Source organism: Heloderma suspectum, chromosome 3 (assembly GCF_057233095.1).
Source record: "Heloderma suspectum isolate Gila_16-S chromosome 3, 16-S_ref, whole genome shotgun sequence".
NCBI classification, from domain to species: domain Eukaryota; kingdom Metazoa; phylum Chordata; class Lepidosauria; order Squamata; family Helodermatidae; genus Heloderma; species Heloderma suspectum.
In genome coordinates this window covers 274,253,304-274,274,368 of record NC_139460.1, presented here as the reverse complement: position 1 = coordinate 274,274,368, position 21,065 = coordinate 274,253,304, and the positions used below count along the sequence as shown (strand labels likewise).

General features: G+C 43.5%; 1 protein-coding gene across 1 annotated transcript in view; it reads right to left on the bottom strand.

The window, feature by feature from the left end:
* Positions 1 to 17,979, bottom strand: part of ST6GAL1 (ST6 beta-galactoside alpha-2,6-sialyltransferase 1) — a 114,571-nt gene extending 96,592 nt beyond the window's left edge. The window contains exon 1 of the mRNA XM_084847043.1: positions 17,172 to 17,979. The gene's annotated coding sequence lies outside the window, so the exon portion shown is untranslated. The remainder of the gene's footprint in view (positions 1 to 17,171) is intronic.
* Between the last annotated feature and the right edge of the window lie 3,086 nt (positions 17,980 to 21,065).

Sequence of the window (21,065 nt, the reverse complement as noted above, 5' to 3'; positions counted from 1 at the left end):
GAGGCCTCCAAGGAGCCCTTGACAACTGGCTACCAGTCTGTTTCCGGACAGAATATAAACTGCTGGTTATGACCTATAAAGCCCTATATGGCTTGAGACAAAGCTACCTAAAAGACTGCCTTCTCCCATACAAGCCTACCCAGTTCTTAAGATCTTCTGGAGAGGCCCTTCTTTCCTGACTGCCACTTTCAGAGGCAAGTTTGGTGGCGATGCAAGAGAGGGCCTTTTCGGTAGCTGCTCCCAGGCTGTGGAACTCCCTCCCAAGGGAGGCTAGGATTGCTCCCTCTGCTATCCTTCCAACAGCAGGCAAAGACCACTTTATTCAAGAAGGCCTTTGGCCTGTAAGTGGGTCTGTGGGTTAGGTGCTGTTCTGGCTTGAGTGCCATTTTTTGGTAGAAAGGGTAGGATATTGTGTTGCCCCGGCCGTGGGCGTTGAACTCTTAGGTTAGAGATGCCAAGATAGTGATAAATCAGACTCAAAGGTTTACTTACAAGGAGTACTTTATTGATTAACTTCCAGCACACAGGCATACCCAATGACTGGATCAGACAGCTTCTCTGAACCAAGAGCCATGGGGTACAATGGGTTTTATACAATACATGCTAGCAATAAGGCAGCATGACACTAGCAAGCACCCCTAGTGTTCATTCCCAGCATAGGCTAGAAGTGTTTGGTTCTCAAGCACAGCTACCTAAGATAAACATACTTTGCTTCCCAGGCAGATCTTGATAAGGTCTTCTTATCAGCTTTTGACTCATCTCACATACTCAGAGGCCTACTAAGAAGGGAATTGCACCAATAATGAACTTAAGCAAGCATTATGGATCTCTAGGCCCCTCTAACACTACAAATGACTTGGCTATGCTCCTGGGGCCAATACATTCCACCCCTAGATGATCAGAGGCTGACAGCAGTCTTCTTTGCCCTGCCATTTGATCACCCGGGGGTTGACATCTACTTAAAGGTATACTTTAAAATGTAACAGCCATATGAGCAAGCACACAAAGCTATAAAGCTGCCAATAATAGTCAGAATTATTGCATTCATTTGCTTCCACCACCACCCGATTCCTTGAAACCAATCTGAAATTGGTTTGAAGAGGAACTCCCCTTCTTGGTGCTGCTTTCCCTTACTTTGCACATACAAAGCCCTTACACTGTGATTTATCACACTTTGCTTGTATGTAACAGCTCAAAGGTGGGCTATTACTTCTTCCCCCTATTTGGGAAGAGAAATCTCTCTCCTTCTCTCTCTCTTTTTCTCTTTCTGACCTGCCTGTTTTCCAGATTGTGTTTCAAACTTTCTACATAAAACTCTCTGCTCTATGCACTAGCCTTAACTCTCTACTTGTCTTCTCTGCAAGTTAGGCTGTTTGCCTTGTCTCAACAGAAACTCACTTATTTAACCCTTTCTGCCTTTCAGTCCAATGATGCACATTTGGGATAGGCACTTTTTCGCCTTCTAGAAAACTCTTACATTATTGTGACTACTCCACCCCCAGGTAATAAGCTCCCAGCAGCTTCCAATTCACCCTGGGGACAACCACGACCATGCTTTTTCTCCACAGATAACTACCATTAGGGGCAGCTCAGTTTGGCATCCCCCTTTTTCTTCTTCTGCCTTGTCTACCACTTTTTAGTTTCCACTTCTTAGGGATTTCATCCCAATCAGGCAAGGTGATGATATTGCACCCCTCAGAATGCCGTGGGCAATTCTTCCGAGCTCGGCATACCAGGCTAACGGCTATTTCTTCGGCCTCATGATCCCATGCCTTGATAGAGGCCAGGCTGTCCTGCAAGCTTTCTCTAATTAACAGCCTTAAAGCCTGCTCTTCTCTCAGCCCGTCCTTGAGCTTTTCTGCTGTTTTCTCTCCCCATTCTAACGCCATCTGCCCGACAGCTCTTAAAGCTGTCAGTAACAACCATGCTAGAGGTCTTGCATGCTGCTTCTCTTTAGCTGACAACTTTTCCAGCTGCAGAGATTCTAGCACAGTTTCCAGGCCCACTGGTGTGCAGTCCTCTTCAACCTCTGGCCATACAATCAGACCACACAGGACCACCAATTGCTTTGTGGCTTGACCCCACAGCTCCAACTGTGGCCAGCATGGGAGTCAGTTTAACACACTGACCCCCCAACCCTCCTTCCCTTTGAATCTGAACATAGCAGTATTTTTGGCACCCTGCTTGCTGCGCCAAATGTGTTTCCCCGTCTGTGGGTGTTGAGCTCTTAGGTTAGAGGTGCCAAGATAGAGATAAATCAGACTCAAAGGTTTACTTAGAAGGAGTACTTTATTGAGTAACTTACAGCACATAGGTGTACCCAATGATTGGATCAGACAGCTTCTCTGAACCCAGAGCCATGGGGTACAATGGGTTTTAGCAATAAGACAGCACAATACTACCAAGCACCCCTAGCATTCATTCCCAGCATAGGCTAGAACTGTTTGGTCCTCAAGCACAGCTACCTAAGGTAAACAAACTTTGCTTCCCAGGCAGATCTTGATAAGGCCTTCTTATCAGCTTTTGGCTCATCTCACATGCTCAGAGACCTAAGGGAATTGCACCAATAATGAACTTAAGCAAGCATCATGGATCTCTAGGCCCCTCTAACACTACAATGACTTGGCTATGCTCCTGGGGCTAATACAGATATAAATCACATACATACATACATACATACATATTCTACACCTAACATCCTGGATTTAATCTGAACAGCAACATTTGATTTCTATCTATCCTTTGGGTTTTTTCGTTTTTAAAACAGCAACAACAACAACACAACTCTCTTACACACGGCATAATCCTTAGAATTATTCCATCCAGAGTGTTGTCAAAACCTTGGCTCACAGGGTTCATTTGAAATCCTAACTCTGTTACTGATGAAGGTAGATGCTGAGACATTTAACTAAACATTTTAATACATATCTGTTTCATTATTCTCTTATTCTGATATCTGAGTTTGTACTAAATAATATGATGATCACTGATTTACTTTAAATGGAGCGCCAAAAAGAATCACATACTTTTTACTGCTGGTGTTGATGACACTAGTCAAGAGAGATGCCTGTCTGCAATTTTAGCCAAAATCTCATACAAAGAATAAATGCCAAACGGATCCATTCAGCAATTAATAGTACCCCTGACACTGCATAATGGTTAGTCAAGTCAGCAGAAATCGGATCTGTTTAAGGTAAACTCTTTGGTGACAATAGCATTCTTTAAAAAATCCTGTTGTTAAATTGATGATGATGATAGTGCTGACCTATATTGTCCTTTAATTATTCTTTGAAGAATGTTGGTCCACATAAAATTTATTTACTTATACATGAACGTTAACTTATACTAATCCACAAGAGATTCTCAGACTCCTTACGCCAACATCAGAATGAAATCGGCTTTCATAGTCATAATGACTAAACAACTGGTAATCTGAACATGATAGTTCTGACCTAGGTCTATACTGCAGTTTAAGTTACATAGCAGTGTCAAGGAGAAGAAAAGGATAAGACCAATGTACACATCTGTTTGTGTTACTCAGCTCTGGAACACAAAAAAGTTGAAAAATTAAGCTTTGGGAGTCTACATCCACAGAAACTAAACTAACACAATATAACACTTAAAAAAAAGAGAAAAAGCTCAAAGCCTCACCTTCGATGGTATGCAATAATATTTGCTGATCCACAGTTATACAAGTGGGAGTAAATGGGGACAAGTGGAACCACAGACAATGCACATGAAGTCACATCAGCAGATTTGACCACAGAAAGGAAAAAGAGGCAAGTTCAAGACACTTATATTTACTGTATACCACAGAAACTGTCACAGACAGAGGTACTCTGTGAGGCTACAAAGTTGTGTTCTACGGAATTATGGTTGCTTTAAAATAAGAAATGAATACTAGGGTTGTTGGCTTTGCAGTGAAGTTAGATCAGAACATGCTGTGATGAACAGGGAAAATTAACTACCAATTCTGGGCACAATACTATATCCACAAGATATTTTTGTAACTGCTTCGGTTAGTTTCAGAAAGGCAGTGTAGAAATACAATCACTCAAATTTCACCCTTAGCCTTGTGTTAATTAATCCAAAATAACTGCAATATCCCCAAATCACTAACATGGATTAGAAACTTACCACTCCTATAGCAGGAGAGGGCAACTTGTGACCCTCCAGATGTTTTGGCCTACAGCTCCTCTCAGCCACTGGTGAGGGATCAGGCATGTTGTAGGCTAACACATCTGAAGGGTCTTACAAGTTGTGCAGCCCTATTCTATAGACACTGAATACAAGGATGGGACAAATCAACACTTCTACTATTGTGCATCCTGACTATGAATTTGACAGGGTTGTTAACAGGTGTATAACTAACTGTAAGGCACTGACAGGGGAGTGCTGCCCTTCTCTGAATTCATTCCAGTTTATCTGAATCCTTGAAGTGTGGTGTCCAGAACTGTACATAGGTAAGGTCTGAAGCACATTTATTCAGAAAAAAGTTCACCACCAATGATAAAACTAATAATGAGCCCCACATGCAAACTGAAAGCACTTCTATCCGTGCACAGGAGAAGTCACAGATTTCTTCCAGCTGCATCCTCTTCATCCCTCACTGAATGTTTCTCCCAGAACCTCAGGAGCTGCTGTGAAAGGGGAACAGGAGGATGCAGCAGGTGAGGGAAGAAAACCCCCCAGAGTACACCCAGGGATCTGTGGGATCCCTTTGGATCCCAGCTCATAATTTGAGAGGACTTAATCACAGAGCCTCATTTTTCTGTATATATAACCAAGTCAAGGTTCTCCTGTCCTGAAAGAACCCACTCACTGATGCGAAACCTATGTGAAGGACATATGTGGAAGAGGGATCCTCTTTTTACTTTCCTGATAAGAGCTGACAACTGTAATCTACCTGCTGGCAGTGATTTGGGGCAGAAATATTTGAGTGCTTTATTTTTCCACAGAAAAACGTTTGTTTCATAAGTTCATTTGTAAAACTGAATGTATGCCAATTTCAAATGCAATATTAAGCAAGCTTAGCAGTTCCAAAGTTGTAATTCATGCTTTTTCATGTGATTATCCCAAGAAAGTATGGGAGAGAACATTTAAATCATGTTAAGTGTCCTTAAATTCCCACCCCCCACGCAAATATTTCAGGTCAAATACTCGTGGTCTATAGGGACAAAAAAATAACATGGGGTACTTTTTTTAGCTTTGTTTTTTTACTAAATACAAGTAAAATAAACATGTTAAATTAGTTCTTTCTAGCACAGGGGTGGGCAATTTGTAGCCCTCCTGATGTTTTGGTCTACAACTCCCATCAGCTCTAGCCAGCACAGCCAATGGTGAGGGATGATGGGAGCTGTGGGCCAAAACATCTGAAGGGCCACAAGTGGCCCACATTTTCCAATGCAAAACTGAAAATTTTCCTATGGAAATTAATGCGTGACCAGCCAGATGGGTGATTAAGAAATTCAATAAATAAATAACCTAATTTGGAAAATTTTAAGTTTGTGTGCAAATTTTTTCTATGAAAATTACCCTCTGGAAATGAACCCAATTTGCATTGGAAATTTAAAACTAAATTTCCCCCCCAAAACCCACATCACTGCTTGTGGGTAGATATTCCAGGCAGGGACAGGGTGAATATTCAAAGCTGGGCTGCAGGACTATGTGAGCTCCCCTGCCTGAATTTCAGCAAAGAGGACAGAGGCAGGCACACCCTGCTGCCAGCAGCCCCTGTCATGACTCTGCTCACACTCACCCTGCCCTCTGAGCATCAGTTCCAGATAAGGAGAGGCCAGAACTGACACTCAGTTCCTGCCAGAGATTATGGGACTTGTAGTACTACCCCACCATCCTCAGTGGGAAAAGACGCTCAAGAGTGTCAGTTCCCACCAGAAGCTAGAGTAGCCAATCACCACCTCATCCCCACTGGGGGGTCTTACATCTTCACTCACATTTCCCCAAGGTTTTTTTTCCCCTTGGGGAAGGGAGGGGTGGTAGCAACAGAGGGGAAACACCAGCCACGGTGGCTTTTCAGACGTTCAAATCTGACACTCAAATGAGTTCCTCAAGGCTTTTCAAGCTTTTGCTTTAAATGCTTGAGAAGCCCCAGTTGGAGATGCTCAACCATCTCCAATTTCAATATCCAATCAAATTCTCTCTTTAAAAATCAAGTTGTGAAATATCCTTGTTGCAGAGCAAATGACATGTGTTATATAGCCAGATGTATCAATGTCATTGATTCAATGATATAGTTGTTTGTAGCTGTTCAAAGTTTGCTATATTTTACTCAAAGAAAACATTAATATTTCATTTCCATGTAATTTTATGGGTGAATACAGTCAACCAACTTACCCTGTGGAAAAGGTGAAGACATCTAACAGCTGCGTAAATGTGTGCTGAAATGAAGCAATGCAATGATCGTGGATAGTTTTATGGTATTCTATGGTTCCATACCTAGTAACTGACTTGTTGTTATGGGTTTACGATCCTAGTTGTACCTCTGTCTCTCCACAAATTCCTGCAGTATTTTATTACTGCTTCCTAGTTCTTGATTGACAGACACAGATATCAATTTCTTCTCACAGTGTCAGTAGTTAACTCATATTAATAACTGTGTGGTTTTCCCTAGTTTCTAAATATGGAAGTCATGCTTAAACAATGATTCCTGATTGTGCACCTATGTGCCCAATGAAGAAAAAAATTGAAGAAGCCTCTGGAGTCCAAAAGAGTTCACTTTGCACACTAAAATTAAGATTAATTGTATATACAGAAAGTGCCCACTATCACACCATAGCCAAACAAGCATGACTTTCAAGATATCATACAGTTGGATCCAGACCTACAGTGCTTCCAGGTGAAGCATTTATTGTGCAGTTGGTATTCCAGATTTCCATCATAAACAATTATCCTTTCTGTATATTTTATTTAATCTAAGAATTGTGAGATACCAAGACTAAATCAACATAATAATTCTCATCTAAGCTGTCACAGACTGACTTGGTCATTCCTCTCATAAAAACTACTTTGCATTCTTCCTCACTGATCCCTAAAACTGCCATTGTCTCCCAATGGGTTTTTAAAAATTCTCCCTTGTTTAAGTCTTGATCTAATCATAAATTATATATTTTTGTCAATAAACCTTTTTAGTTCTTATGAGAGGAATGAGCAATTGGATCTGTGTCAGTTTTAAAAAGAATTTTATAAATTGATTTATTCTTGATACCTTACATCACTTAGATTAAATAAAAAATACAGAAAGGATGATTGTGTATGTTGGAAATTTGGGATGCATTCGGCTGATTTATGCATATGTGGTAGGTGTCCAAAAATTCCAGGTTTTTGGAAACAAGTTAAGACGGATGTTGCTAGGATAACTGAGTACAATTTCTGCTTTATCCCTAAAACAATGTTATTCGAGCTCTTTCAAACTCAGTTCCCAAAAATCCACCAACCAATGATATTTATTTTCCTAACGGCAGCAAGAATGATTATTGCTAAGAACTGGGAAAACACAAAGCCAGTTACATGTAAAGAATGGTTCACTAAAGTTTTGCAAATAGCACAATTATTGAAAATTACTGAGATAATTAGACTGAGAGATAGTAGACAGGAAGATCCCAAATTTATGGAGGAGTGAAAACCTTTTACTGAATATTGGAAAAATAATTATATTATAGAAATTAATATGTATTCCTGCTTTATTATCCCCTGAATTATTGGTGTAAAGACAAGTAGTATGTTATGTTGTGTGTTAGTTAAGCTATTTCTATATTCAATTAAACAATAAATTCATATATGTAATATTATATAGGTCTTTTTATTGTATAGCTAGTATTTCCTATATTCAGATGTGACAGACTGACAGTAATTTAGCTTTTATATTGTTTGTAGGTAATGTTTTCATGTATGTGACAGATGTGAAAAATGAATTAGTTTTAAAAAATTAAAAATAACTCATGAAAACTGGAGGTATTTAAACTTTTCAAAGTGCATAAACAAGACATGGAACTGTGAAATCCATGGCAGAAAAGCAGGGAAGAGAAGCCATTTCTTAAAAGAAGACTTATGAAACTGCCTTATACCAGGTCAGACTATTTGTCCATTTATCCCTGAATTGTCTAACCTGATGGCAGCAGTTCTACAAAGCCTTCATGAAAGTATGCACTTCAAGGGGTATGTCCTGCTCACACAGACTGGGTTTGCATGGCATGATACACCACAGTGGGTTGTGAGCTTCATTAATGTAACCGTGGCTTATCGTGATTTCTGAACCCGGCACGGGTGATTCAGTGTGGGTTGCTTTTCACAAACAAGCCGCCATGAGAATCCATGGGTTGTAGTAGGGTTCCTGAGGATAGCTTGTCTTCAGGGTGGCCTGTCAGGACATCTGAACCAGGCACCACAGATTCTCCCAAGTGGCTACAGAGCCACTTGGCAGGAGCAGCAAAAAAGCCTATGCCGGTCTTCACCACCTTGTCATTACTGCCTCGAGGCTCCATCCTCCCTAGCCAGTGACTGCCTTTCCACCAATGCCAAAAGGGCACTCTGGAAGATCCATCACTTGCTTGCCACCTTTTGTTTATTTTTTCAGTGCTTTGGGAGCACACAGATGGGGTAATTTTTTTTTTTTTTTAAATTATTATTTCCTGGTCTTTCACAAATGTGCAAGAGCACAGATTTAGCTGTCTGCTATGTGTAGTCTCGCCTTGTCAATGTCCTTGTAGGTTGCAGCTGTCAAAGGAACCAGAAGTGGAGTAGGTAACATACAAGGAAATTGACACAGAGGCTAATCTGTGCACACTTGGGAAGGACCGGAGGTGGTGGGGGTGGGGATGGAATAATACTAAAAGAAAGTAAAAACCCATTTGTGCAATACACAAGCACCAAAAAGGGGTGGGGGGAAATGCGAGCAAAGTAAGTGCTCTGAAAAGGAGCAGCAAGGGGGCAGGCAATAACTCCCACTAGGGAATCACATCCTCTAGCTATTAAGCCTTGTCAGTGCCCTCCACCCTTTCAACACTTCCCTGACTCTCGATAAAGTCCACAAATAGTAATTGTCTCCCCCACTTTTCATGGCTCCTTTTTGGAGCAGTGACTTTGTGGAAATTTCCTCTCCATTTCCTGCCCAGCCTTTAAATTTGTGGAAATTTCTCCACCATTTCCTGCCCTACCTTCAAATGTGGAGGGGAAATTTAGGCAAATTTAAATCCTCCAACTGTTTCTCATAATGGTAGGGTTCACCATTGGCAGAGATTGTACCACAGCTTCTGTCTTTTTTTCCTCGGGATGTTTTGTTTTGGTTTTTTAATGCTGCCACTTCAAGTGGCAATAGCAGCAACTGTGTTTGTAGCCTGGCCCCCATTTTGTATCCTCCACAATGCCCCATACCTACAGTTGTCCAGGGCATTTTGAGTGGGGGAGAAAAGGTGGCTACCAGAACAACAAAAAATGGTGAAGAAAATTTGGAGAAAATCCTGCAAAGTGGACTTTTCTTTCTAGGAAGGTAAGAAAAACTGTGAAAGAGGCTTCCAATTTTCTGCCTCATTCTAATGGTGTTTTATAATTTACTTTGAATTTCTTTGGTGGTGTTTTTGAGTTTATTTTATCACTGTTTGGTGGTGCTGCATGCATGTTTAATTACACATTGCCCCATTGTTCTACAGCTTCCCAGGCTTCCTGTGCTTCCTGATCTCAAAAAGCCTGCTGGGAGGAATTACTTCATGATGGCTTCCCTGGGGCTTTAACGGAAGTGTGGAAAGGTAAGCAGGTTACAGGCTCCTGGAGATAATATTGTACAAAGACAGGACACTCGTGCTCATTTCTCAGCCACTTCATAAACAATTGTTTTCTTTGTTCATTGATTGTAAGCTGCTCTGGGAGCCTTTTTTGACTGAGGAGCGGGATAAAAATACAATAAACAAATAAACAAACAAACAAGGAAAGCACAAGAACCGTAACCCATCAGAATTTCTCTGAAATCTTTTTTCCTTTGAATTTCTTCTCAAAAGCCATTTCGTCTCTATCAAATTGAATTGGAATGTTTGAAAAGAATGTGGAAGACATTTTCGGCAGCCATCCACCACAAATAACTAATCCAGATGACCATCCAACTACATGGGAGAACCTTATCTCTTGGTAAAGACTCCAAGAACATGTGGTAGGAAAATAAAACTTTCCACCACATTTGTATTAAGAGAGATGAACAAGCTACCATGTGGGAGAAAACCTCAGCTGGTCATCTGTATTCCCCAAGGTCTAGGGTTGTCACTTCCTTTCTTGACACAGAAAGCTTTCACTTGAACAATGTCATGACAATGGGAAATTCTGCCGATGAATTCTTCCTCTTCATGTGTGTATAGTCATAGGACCAAAGAGCACCTGTTGAATCACTGTGCAGGAATTAAACGTATTCCACCATTGCCCAAAAATATGTTGGCACACCTGTCTCTATCAAATTGCTGGGATTAAGTGTTCAAGGAAACAATACTGGATACAGAGCCCCATTAAATACTAGTTCTGGGATTAAGTGTTGGGATTAAATCTGTCCTATCTTTGTACAATATTATCTCCAGGAGCCTGTAACCTGCTTACCTTTCCACACTTCCGTTAATGCTCCAGGGAAGCCATCATGAAGTAATTCCTCCCAGCAGGCTTTTTGAGTGTTGCCCTTATTTTCACTGTAGTCTACGTAAATGTTTACGTAGACTAAAAGGTAAAAGGTAAAGGTGTCCCCAACCAGTCGTATCCGACTCTAGGGTGCGGTGCTCATCCCCGTTTCTAAGCCGAAGAGCCAGCGCTGTCCAAAGACGCTTCCGTGGTCATGTGGCCGGCATGACTGAAAACAGAGGTGCATGGAACGCTGTTACCTTTCCCGCCGAGGCGGTACCTATTTATCTACTTGCAATTTCTTGCTTTCGAACTGCTAGGTTGGCAGAAGCTGGGACTGAAGACGGGAGCTCACTCTGTCACGCAGCACTCGGGTCTCGAACTGCTGACCTGCCGACCTTCCAGTCTGCAGTTCAGCGTCTTAACCACTAAGCACCACTACACGTGCCCAAATAAGGAACGCAAATGGCGGCGTCCATGGGCGCCGCCATTTGCATACGTGCTTTCCCCCCCCAAAGTCAGCCGTGATAGGCTACGTAAGGATTTACGTAACCTATCACTGTGTTTTTTGAAAATCTAGCTGTTATAGGCTATGTAAAACTTTATGTAGCCTATCACGTTTGTTGTTGTTGTTGTTTTTTACTGGGAAATGGCGGTGGCGGCAGCCGGTCGGAAGACCGGCCGCCGCCGCCGGGAGCCGCCAGCACCAGGGACATTCACCAAAGGTAAGTCCCATCCCGGGGGGGGGGCGGGGGGGACCGTTTCTCCACCAATTTCGGGGGCCTGAATGTGTTGGCATTCGGCCTCCTGGAGATTCGTGGAGAAATTCTCCGCCATCCCTACTGCAGAGGAAAACAACAAAATAGATACAGAGTTTCCCAACTTTCTCCACAACTCTGTAGGGAAGACATGAAGTAGAACCCTTGGCAATTCGAAGTTGCTTCTCTGTCTGGGGACAAATTATCAGGAATCTCAGGACCACTTAGGAGATAATTTTATACTCTGTACTCAAGTACATGGATGCTACAGGAATGTATGGAAACTATAGGCTTGTATTTTGTACTTGGAAATAGGAACTGAAGTAAAAAAAACCTCATATTTGATGGTCCTTGGAGGATCATAATCAAGATAGTGTAACATTGAGCAATTAACATGCGTTTAATCATCATTTGCATTCACAGTTAGAGTGGGGGGTTCGCACCCTTCATTTTGTGATTTCTGATAGAGTGTGATTCTAAACTGCACTAGTGACAGAATCAGATTCAGAATCAGATTCTAAACTGCACTAGTGGGTACAGAATCAGCAGGTACTAATGGGTTCTTCTGGATTGATTACTCTGTAGTAAAACAAACTGATCTGTGTGGACTAAAGAGGTGAGTAGAAGCCATGATTTTACACTGAGAGGATAAATGAAATAGCATTTTCCCCTAACACACAACTAAAACCTATTCAGAGAGCTTAAAAGGACTCCACCATTTCAGTTTTATATGTGTGTGGTGGTGGGGGGGGAGGAGAATGTCAGTCTGCCTGTCTCTTAGGTTTTCACTCCCTAAGATCCTACAGCCATGTAACTATCCATTTCCCCAACAAAGCGAGACTAGAGGACCAACTCAATTTTTGTAAGGAGTGAGCTGCTGTTCCGAGTGAAAGCAATCAAAAGGTTTAAACTTTAGGTCTTGTTAATGCCAAATAATCTTCTCATGAATAAGTGAACTTAGAATAGCAGGCTGAGTTGGACATTATATTTGGTGGAAGCTTTAGTTGGCTTCAGGCCACAGTCTTTACTTAAGTTTCAGGGAAGAAAATTCTCAAGGCTTGATTGCATATTATGATATCTTTATTTTATCTTTTCAAAAGTGTAAAAATCTTTTCCAATATATACCCCCCAACACACCTTCCACATGCTAAGAAGCCTGTTTTTTATATTGGTTTGACTGTCAAGTTTTAATTTCACTAATGTCAGTGGTACCTTACTGCTGCTGCTATGCTCAGTAGTACTAATGGGGATACAAGTAGAAACTAGATCCACTGCCAATATCCTGTGTTGGTTCCATTTTGCATTCCTTTGAGAAAGGCTGAAATGGATATGATTGCTTCTGTCTCTGTTTTATTTTCGTATTTCATCCTTTAGCACTAATAGCATCCTATAATGTCAGCAAAGCTCTGACAGTAGGACGTTAGTGCTGCAGGTAGCAGAAGGAGACCCCCACATACAACTATTTCTTTATTTCCCGAAGTTGAATATGCACAATATGGGGTGGGGGGTTGTTTGGTGGCCATATTGCCAGTTTTAAATTGGCCTGTGGGCCATGCACAAGAAGACACATAAAACGCCTTTACTTTCACAGACACTTGCATTTTTCCCTAAGCTGATTCACACCTTCAGTAAAAATATTTTCAGCATGTACACTAGTAAGCACATCATGTGTGAAGCTTGTAACATGCAGTGAACTTGGGCGTTGAAGCTTAACTGGTCACAGCTTCCTTACATGTGCCCATGGCCATGTCCACTTTATAAACACAGAGGTGTCTGTCTTCACACTTCATGGAGTTCATTGCTGCAAACATGGACAGCAAACACACTTGCCAAGTAGAATGTGAACTGACTGTCTCAGATGCATTTCTTTATTATGTGCATACACACATTTCTCCCTCAGGTTCTATGACAGAGGTGGGCAACGTGTGTCCTGCATGCTTCATGCAACCCCTGCTGCGCCACTGAATTTGATGGCAGCAAAAAATTAATTGGCAGGCTTTTTTAAAAAAAAGATGGTGCCTTTAGTGTTTCGGAGCACTAAAATTGTTCTGAGGCTAAATAAGCATTAAATTTAACTTCAGATATTTGAGCTATTTAGTGTGTCATAGTGGTTTGCCATGGACATTTGGCAGTAAAACCACCAATTTTTTCCAGGTGACCCATGGAGTGCCCTGCAGAGTGCAGCCTGCAGCAGGGAGGTCCAGGGGCAAATAAGTTGCCCACCCCAAATGCAGCTGAGACCCATGACAAAGATATTGTAAACTGCTATTGGGAAGAGGAAGGGAGGGACACTTTTTATGGCTTCCTATGTTGTTGCCACTTCCCCCAAGAAAGCCCCAGACTCTGCCTGCCCTGGTATCTCCAAGGAGGGCTACGAAAGAATCCTGCCTAAAACCCCGGAGAGCCGATGTCAACAATACTGGCCTAGATGGACCTGCATTCTGACCTGGTGTAAAACAGTTTCCTATATTCCTGTGTTTCTCTGACTAAAGCCACTTGTACAAAGACACAGGGTGGATGACAGGATTATATAAAGCAGCTTACTATGTTCCTATACAAAGCCAATATATGTTGAGAGTTCTTCATATCACAGATTAGCCTGCCCCAACATGGTGCCCTCCCGATGTTTTGAACTAGTTTTTAGAATTATGACAGTTGAGTCCATCATTATGTTATATCTCCATCAGCCAAACTGCTTCAGGATCCCTACATGAGAATACACCCAGGGAGGTTTGAACTAGTATTTAATGGGGCACTGTAACCAGTATTGTTTCCTTGAACACTTAATCCCAGTATTTAATCCCAGATTACGCCGCCATTTGCGTACGCGCTTCCCCCCCCCAAAAGTCAGCCGTGATAGGCTACGTAAGGATTTACGTAGCCTATCACGGCTGACTGCAGGGACGCAAATGGCGGCTACGGCCGCTGCCATTTGCATCCCGGCAGGAGATGAGATTCGCGGCCGGAGGGACGGGGTGCCTCCCCACCGGCCAGAATTTCGGCCAGAGGGACGGGGCGCCTCCCCCCCCGCCCAGAATTTTGGGGGGAGGGACGGAGCGCCTCCCCCCCACCGCGAAGCAAGCTGCGGGATAAGGTAAGGGACCTTCATCCATCCCTACTCTGCAGTGCTTTGCTTGGGATGACCAGTGTACAGGATCTGGGATGGAGCTCAATTGTCTACCCAAAGACAACAGGGAAGTACTGCAAGTAGATGTACTCAAAATATGGATCTTAAGGGCATCTGATCAATAGGACTCTCTGGCTACTCAAGTGTACTCATCACTTCTCTAAAGGTCTAGAGCTATTCTTTATTTTACCAGCTGCCAATGCTCCATTAAAATTCTAACAGTGTTGTTCTTTATATTAATATTAAAGTGGAAACTTTGAGAGAAAATTCCATGATTCGTATTGGGGCAAAATCCTAGCCTATGGAAGCTTTTGTTTAGAATTTAGTCAGCTATCTTATTCGCAGTTCCAGACATATGTCCTATTTAAGTCAATTAAGGCACAATCCTATGCATGTTTAGACAGAAAAACTTCCTTCAGCTCCCAGCATTCCTCAGCTGGTTCTAGGACTTTTTTCTTTCTAAACATACATAGGACTGCACCCTAAATTTAAGAAGCAGAGACATCACCTTGCCAACAAAGGTCCATCTAATCAAAGCTATGGTTTTCCCAGTAGTAATGTATGGCTGTGAGAGTTGGACTATAAGGAAGGCTGAGCACCGAAGATTTGATGCTTCCGAACTGTGGTGCTGGAGAAGACTCTTACGAGTCCCCTGGACTGCAAGGAGGTCAAATCAGTCAATCCTAAAGGAAATCAACTCTGACTGCTCATTGGAATGACAGATACTGAGGTTGAAGCTCAAATATTTTGGCCACCTAATGCGAAGAGAAAACCCACTGGAAAAGACCCTGATGCTGGGAAAGATTGAAGGCAAAAGGAGAAGGGGACGGCAGAGGATGAGATGGCTAGATAGCATCACCGATGCAATGAATATGAACCTGAGCACACTCCGGGACAGAGCAGAGGACAGGAAGGCCTGGCGTGCTATGGTCCATGGGGTCACGAAGAGTTGGACATGACTTAATGACTGAACAACAACAACAACAACCCTGTCTTTCTGTCAAGAAAAATGTCACGCAAGGTGGTTTACAATCATAAATAAAACTTGATTAAATCAATAATAAAACAAATTCATTAAAACACAACAAAAAACACAACAGCAAGATAAAAACTAAGATTACATGTGCCTAGCTGTGTGCAGAACGGCAGCCTTAAATGTGTTTAAAATGCTTAGAATTATGTTTTAAAATATGGTAAGCAGTATATACATCAAATAAATAAATGAATGCTAATATGAGCAGGGGGTTGGACTCAAATCACTCAATGGTCTTGTAGGCCCCTTCCAACCCTACTATTCTATGATTCTATGAACCTTCAGACCCAAATATGTCTACCCTACATTTCAGCATATTTCTATAATTCACAGTCATCACTGCCTAGCAAGAGAAAATACCAAATCTATCCACTTAAAAACAAAGTTTCTAGGGTGAACCCATGTCAGAAAAAAAATCCACTCATAGCACTATCTGGCCATGGGATTTCAAAGTTAAATGCACAAGTTCCCCATTAAATAACTTGCATCACTGCTGGAAAGAATCCTGCTTCTACAGAACATCTGAGAAAACACATACAAGGATACGTGATCACATATGTAAGGTACAGTCAAGCAGCCACTGAAATGAATGTGAGCTGTGTGCACCAACTTCTGAGTGGATTGTGTCTAGTGCTAATAAGAAAATAAATAAGCAATTCATTGCTTTTCAGCACCAAATACTGCACAGAGCAAGCTCACTCAAGTGAAACACAAGATGCCTATTCTGTCACAACAGATGGCGAGAATACAAGGATCTTCAGGAAAGAACAGCAATATTGATTGTTAACATTATTATCTCAGCAGGTTGTCCTTTTCAACGGAGAAGTAATGTTAACATTTTCAACAACATTCAGCAAATCAAAAATGCAGTGAAGAATTAAGAGGCTGAAGGTGTTCCACCGGAACTTTTTCACGGGAAGTCCTCTCTCCATTTTGATGAGATCCAAGTTCATCCCATCCTTTTCGTTCCTGGATCTGCTTGAGGAAAAGCTTAAAGAAGCCCCCAAGCCACACGCAAATTGTGAAAACTTAAGCTCGTCTCTCTATCCCCTTATTTACCTAGAATCTGGAGATCATCCCCATTGACCCCAAAGCCAAAAAACACGGCCAATCTCTTTACATTTATTTCTTTGTTCCAAGAACAACATCCCATGTTAATAAGCTAGAGGCAACCCCAGCAATCAGAGAAACTACCCTTTTGTCGCCGTTGTTTTTAACAGAACCCCCCCCCCCCGGAAGTCCTTACTAAACCTCTAAGCACCAGTTGCTTGATCTTTTCTGTCGAAATGAATACTCCAAGCAAATGCCCCCCCATCCTCCAAATATCTGGGAACATTGCAAAGGTCTTGACAGCCTTTGCGATGCCTCCGACCAGAGGCGCAAGTTCCAAGTCAAAAGCAGGCAGAATTGCGGAGATAGCGGATCCGCATCGATCTCGCCATTTGGACTGGCGCTACAGAAGCGATGGGAAAGGCAGTATCGCATAGGGAAGTCCGCGCGTGTATGCATGCACGCGTGCAAAGCTGTGCAGAGAAAGCGCCCTCCTCCTCCCTCCTTCCCTTCCTCCCCCCGTCTGCCAATCAAATATGCAACCCGGGCGTGCGTGTGCAAAGCCTGATCCGCAGAAGTTAGTGGTTTTACTCACTTGGGACGATCGCTACCTCCGTGTTGTTTGCCGCCACGGCTGTTGCTTCTGGCGGCGGCCCAGGGAAGCCGTACCTCCGTCCGCGCCTCCGTCTCTCCTCTCGCTTTGTTGCCTTTGTTACCGCCCCGAAACCCCGCCGTTGAAAAGCCTCCTGCCCAGCCGCGGGCGCCTGGCGCAGCTTTGCACAAAAGGCTGGCCACGGCAGCGGCGAGCTGCCAGCCTGGGCGAGAGGGTGGCCCCCATCGCGTCCACGCCACCGAAGCCCCGCGGCCGGGCGGGTTATGCAAAACGAAGAGAGCGAGCGAGAGATGCCCGAGGGCAGCGCTTCGTCCAAGGCCGGCAGAGCGGGCGGGGGGGGGGGCGACCCCTCGGCGTGGAAGAACAGCGGCTGCCGCGCTCCGCAGTCCGGGGCTGCGCCCTCCCCGGCCGCCGATGGGGGCGGCTTTGTGCAGCCGGCGTCTAACGGCGCGAGGGTGGGGGGCGGGCCGGGCAGCGCGACCCCCTCGTTGTCCCCGCCGTCCAGCCTCCCATCTCCAGCGCGCCTCGGCGCCCTTCCCGCCCGGAGCGTCCGCCCGGCGTGCCGTTCCCACGCGGGGATGGACGCGCCGGCTGGAGGGCAGCGCAGAGGGCTGCGGCGGGGGGCGGGGGTCGAGAGAGAAAGAACGCGCGCCCCTGCAGCTCGCTGATGGGGACGGATGGCGGGGGCGCGGAGGGAGCGGGCTTTGGGCTGCCGCTGCTGCCGGCTCGCCTTTGTCTCGCGGCTCTTCGTCAGAAGCTGTAAAACGAACTGCAGGATGTGGCGATGACCCGAAGGGAAGCTGAGCGAGCGAGAGGAGAGGGGGAAAGGCGACGTGATAATTGCTCGGTGAGAAGGCCACGGAAAAGAAAAGTTTCGTTTCAGACGGGGCTTAGCACAAAGACGGGGGTGCCTCTGAGCACGTGCAGAGTGCCATGCCCCTCGCGCCGTAACCTGAAGCCGGTTGGCCTCAGGGCGGGGCAGGGAGCTTTCAGCTCGGAGGGACTGATTTTCAAACAAACTTACGCCCCAGCGGCACCTGTCAACAATCGCTAATGGGAGTGTGATTCTTTGCCTGGTCTGTAGGGTATTCCAGTTCTAAACATACCTCAGCCTTGCCCAAGCTGGTGCTCTCCAGATGGGTTGGACTACAATGCCCAGCATGGTTGGGGGATGCCGGGAGTTGTAATCCAACACATCTGAAGAGTACCAGCTTGGGAAAGGCTGACATCCCTAATGCAGGTGTTTGCCACAGACCATCCATTACAAGAGCAACACTGGAACACGCACAATCATCCTCAATGCAACACTCCTAGTTCCAGCTTTCTCAGTGCTGAAGTGGTGGATGGAACTACTCAGGGCCGCAAAATCTCTAGCCATGATATTTTCAAATATTAACATATTTTCAGTGGGGAGATGACAAGCGAGATATTTACTTGTTGGGAGGCTTAGAAAGGGCAACAGGCCAGGCAGTTTTAGGATTTCTTCCTTCAGCCTAATGCATTAAAACATATCCAGCTATTGATAAACCGCAGATGGAGGAAGAGAAAATCACAGACAAGTTGACTGGCCATACCCTTTAATTGCAGCCCAACTGAGATGCATAACAATAAAGCCATTCTGCTACATACCTGGGAGAGTTGGTTATGTGGGAGGGTTTTTCTCTCTTCTTCCCTGCCCATTCTTCATGAGTTTTATGAGACCATTACAACTGACCGCTCAGTAAACACAAAAAGAATTGTTATAAACAGACTCTGCCTTTGCCCCAGTAAGTAGCCTTGCCTTGTGTGAATATACCTCTATTTGTAAAGATCATGGCACCATTATAGTGCCCCAAGTTGTTACAACATCAGTTACACTTTTATTTCTGCTGTGGACCTTAAGCCTGTTTTATATCTGGCATGGGTCACTTCACAAGAGGATTCCTCCAGCCAATACAGTAAGGCTCAGATGCTTCATAAGGCAAGACAAGACCAGGACAATGTTGGCCATCTTTGCTGCTCCCAGGCACTCTATTGTCTTCATCTGAATTTGGGCTTGAAAGACCCAGGAAAAGTGTGAGTCCATGGAGGGTAAGTTGTAAGACATCATCACTGATCATGGGGCACATCTGTTAAGGAATCAGCCTTAGCTTCCAACTTCTGGCTTGGGGAATTTGAGTCAAGGGGATAGCTCTACCTTAACTCTGGTCTGACCACATTTTAATCATTGAATTTGCTTGTTTTTTGAAATGGAAACTTATCCTTACAGTGTTGACAATCTCATCCTCTCTCCAGTGTATCTGAATTTGCTTTCTTGCAAGTTGGCCTATATGATACATAGGACTAAGTAATGGTGCACACTCAAGCTTTTTTTTTTAGTTATATACCTCAAACAATAAATGCAGGTTGTTCATTCTAATTATCAAACAAAAGCATAATAAGATAATACTTTTAGTAGGCATAACCAAAAACCACAAAGCAGGGAGTCAGCTTATAACTTATCCAAAGAGCTTCTTTGTGCTGAATTATACTAAACAATGGTTTATTGGAATCCCCTGAAAATGAAGTTCTTACTTTGCCTGAGTGGGCGAGACGGTGTAACCAGAGGTGAACCGAGACTATTCAAAAGTTAAATATATTTGAAAATATAATTCCAGCAGGAAAAACACTGAATTTTTTTAACTTCTGAAAAATGAAAACATGCCACACAGGAAATGTTAAAATAGAAATTATTTATAGAGAAGAGTAAATGCAAAAGAACATCACATGAAGAAGTAAAATATGAAACACATTAATGATTACTGAGAAAATACAATTGTAACCATGAACCACAAAGCAGTATGACTCTTACATGCAATGATTACAGCCAGGAGCCCCAACCTTTTTGGGTCAGCGGGCACATTTGGAATTTTGAGAGTGTTTTGGGTGCTCTCACAAAAGGGTTGCCATGGGGCACCTTGCCCATTCATTAAAAGGCCACTATGGTAAGCATGGCTAGTCACAGAACACTCATTTGCCAGCAGTTGAAGTGTTGAGACTAAAGGAAAAGTCAATTGCCCAAGAACCTAAGTAAAAGCAGAAGTGGGGTCTGAGCTCACAAGACCATTTGTTTGAACCCAAAAGAAGATGGTACTTGAGGCAGCACTTTGCTTTGCAGCAAGCCAGCATCCCAGGTTTGAGAAAAAAAAGTTTTAGCTTTAAAAATTTAAGAAATAAAGTACAAATCAGGAAGGGCAGGGAGCCAGGTGGGCACCAAGAGAGGAGTCTGTGGGCACATTGACATCCATGGGTACTACATTGGGAACCTCAGGATTATGCCCTGCAAAGTAACCTACAATTTAATTCTTACTGAAGCCTACTAGGAAAACTCTTAGAGCATCAAATGAAATAGCTATGATATACAAAACTTGGCCGGGCAAGACTAGCAACAGTTTGAATTGTTACTTAGCTCCACTTAAACTCCCACAAATTCAGAGTAGCTAAATGCAGTTCTTAAAGTTCCTTAAAAGGCTGGACAGCCATCTGTCAGGGATGCTCTGACTTGGATTCCTGCATTGAGCAGGGGGTTGGACTTGATGGTCTTATAGGCCCCTTCCAACCCTACTATTCTATAATTCCATGATTCTAACTATATAGCAGACAGTGTAATATTTTCTAAATATTAAGGAAAGGGTGGGGGGTGAAGACAAACATCATAGCTACTTATCCCAAGCAGAGATCTGAGGAATAGGACCCGGTGAACCCAGATAAAGATTGGAAGGGACCAATCCCAAGGTCCAATGTATAACACCCAGGTATAGCACATACTTCTACATAACCTGCATAGGATTATAGTTTAGAGCAGCTGCAGTATCAACCTCCCATTTCTTCCCCAAAGGCATAGGGGTTACTTCTGAG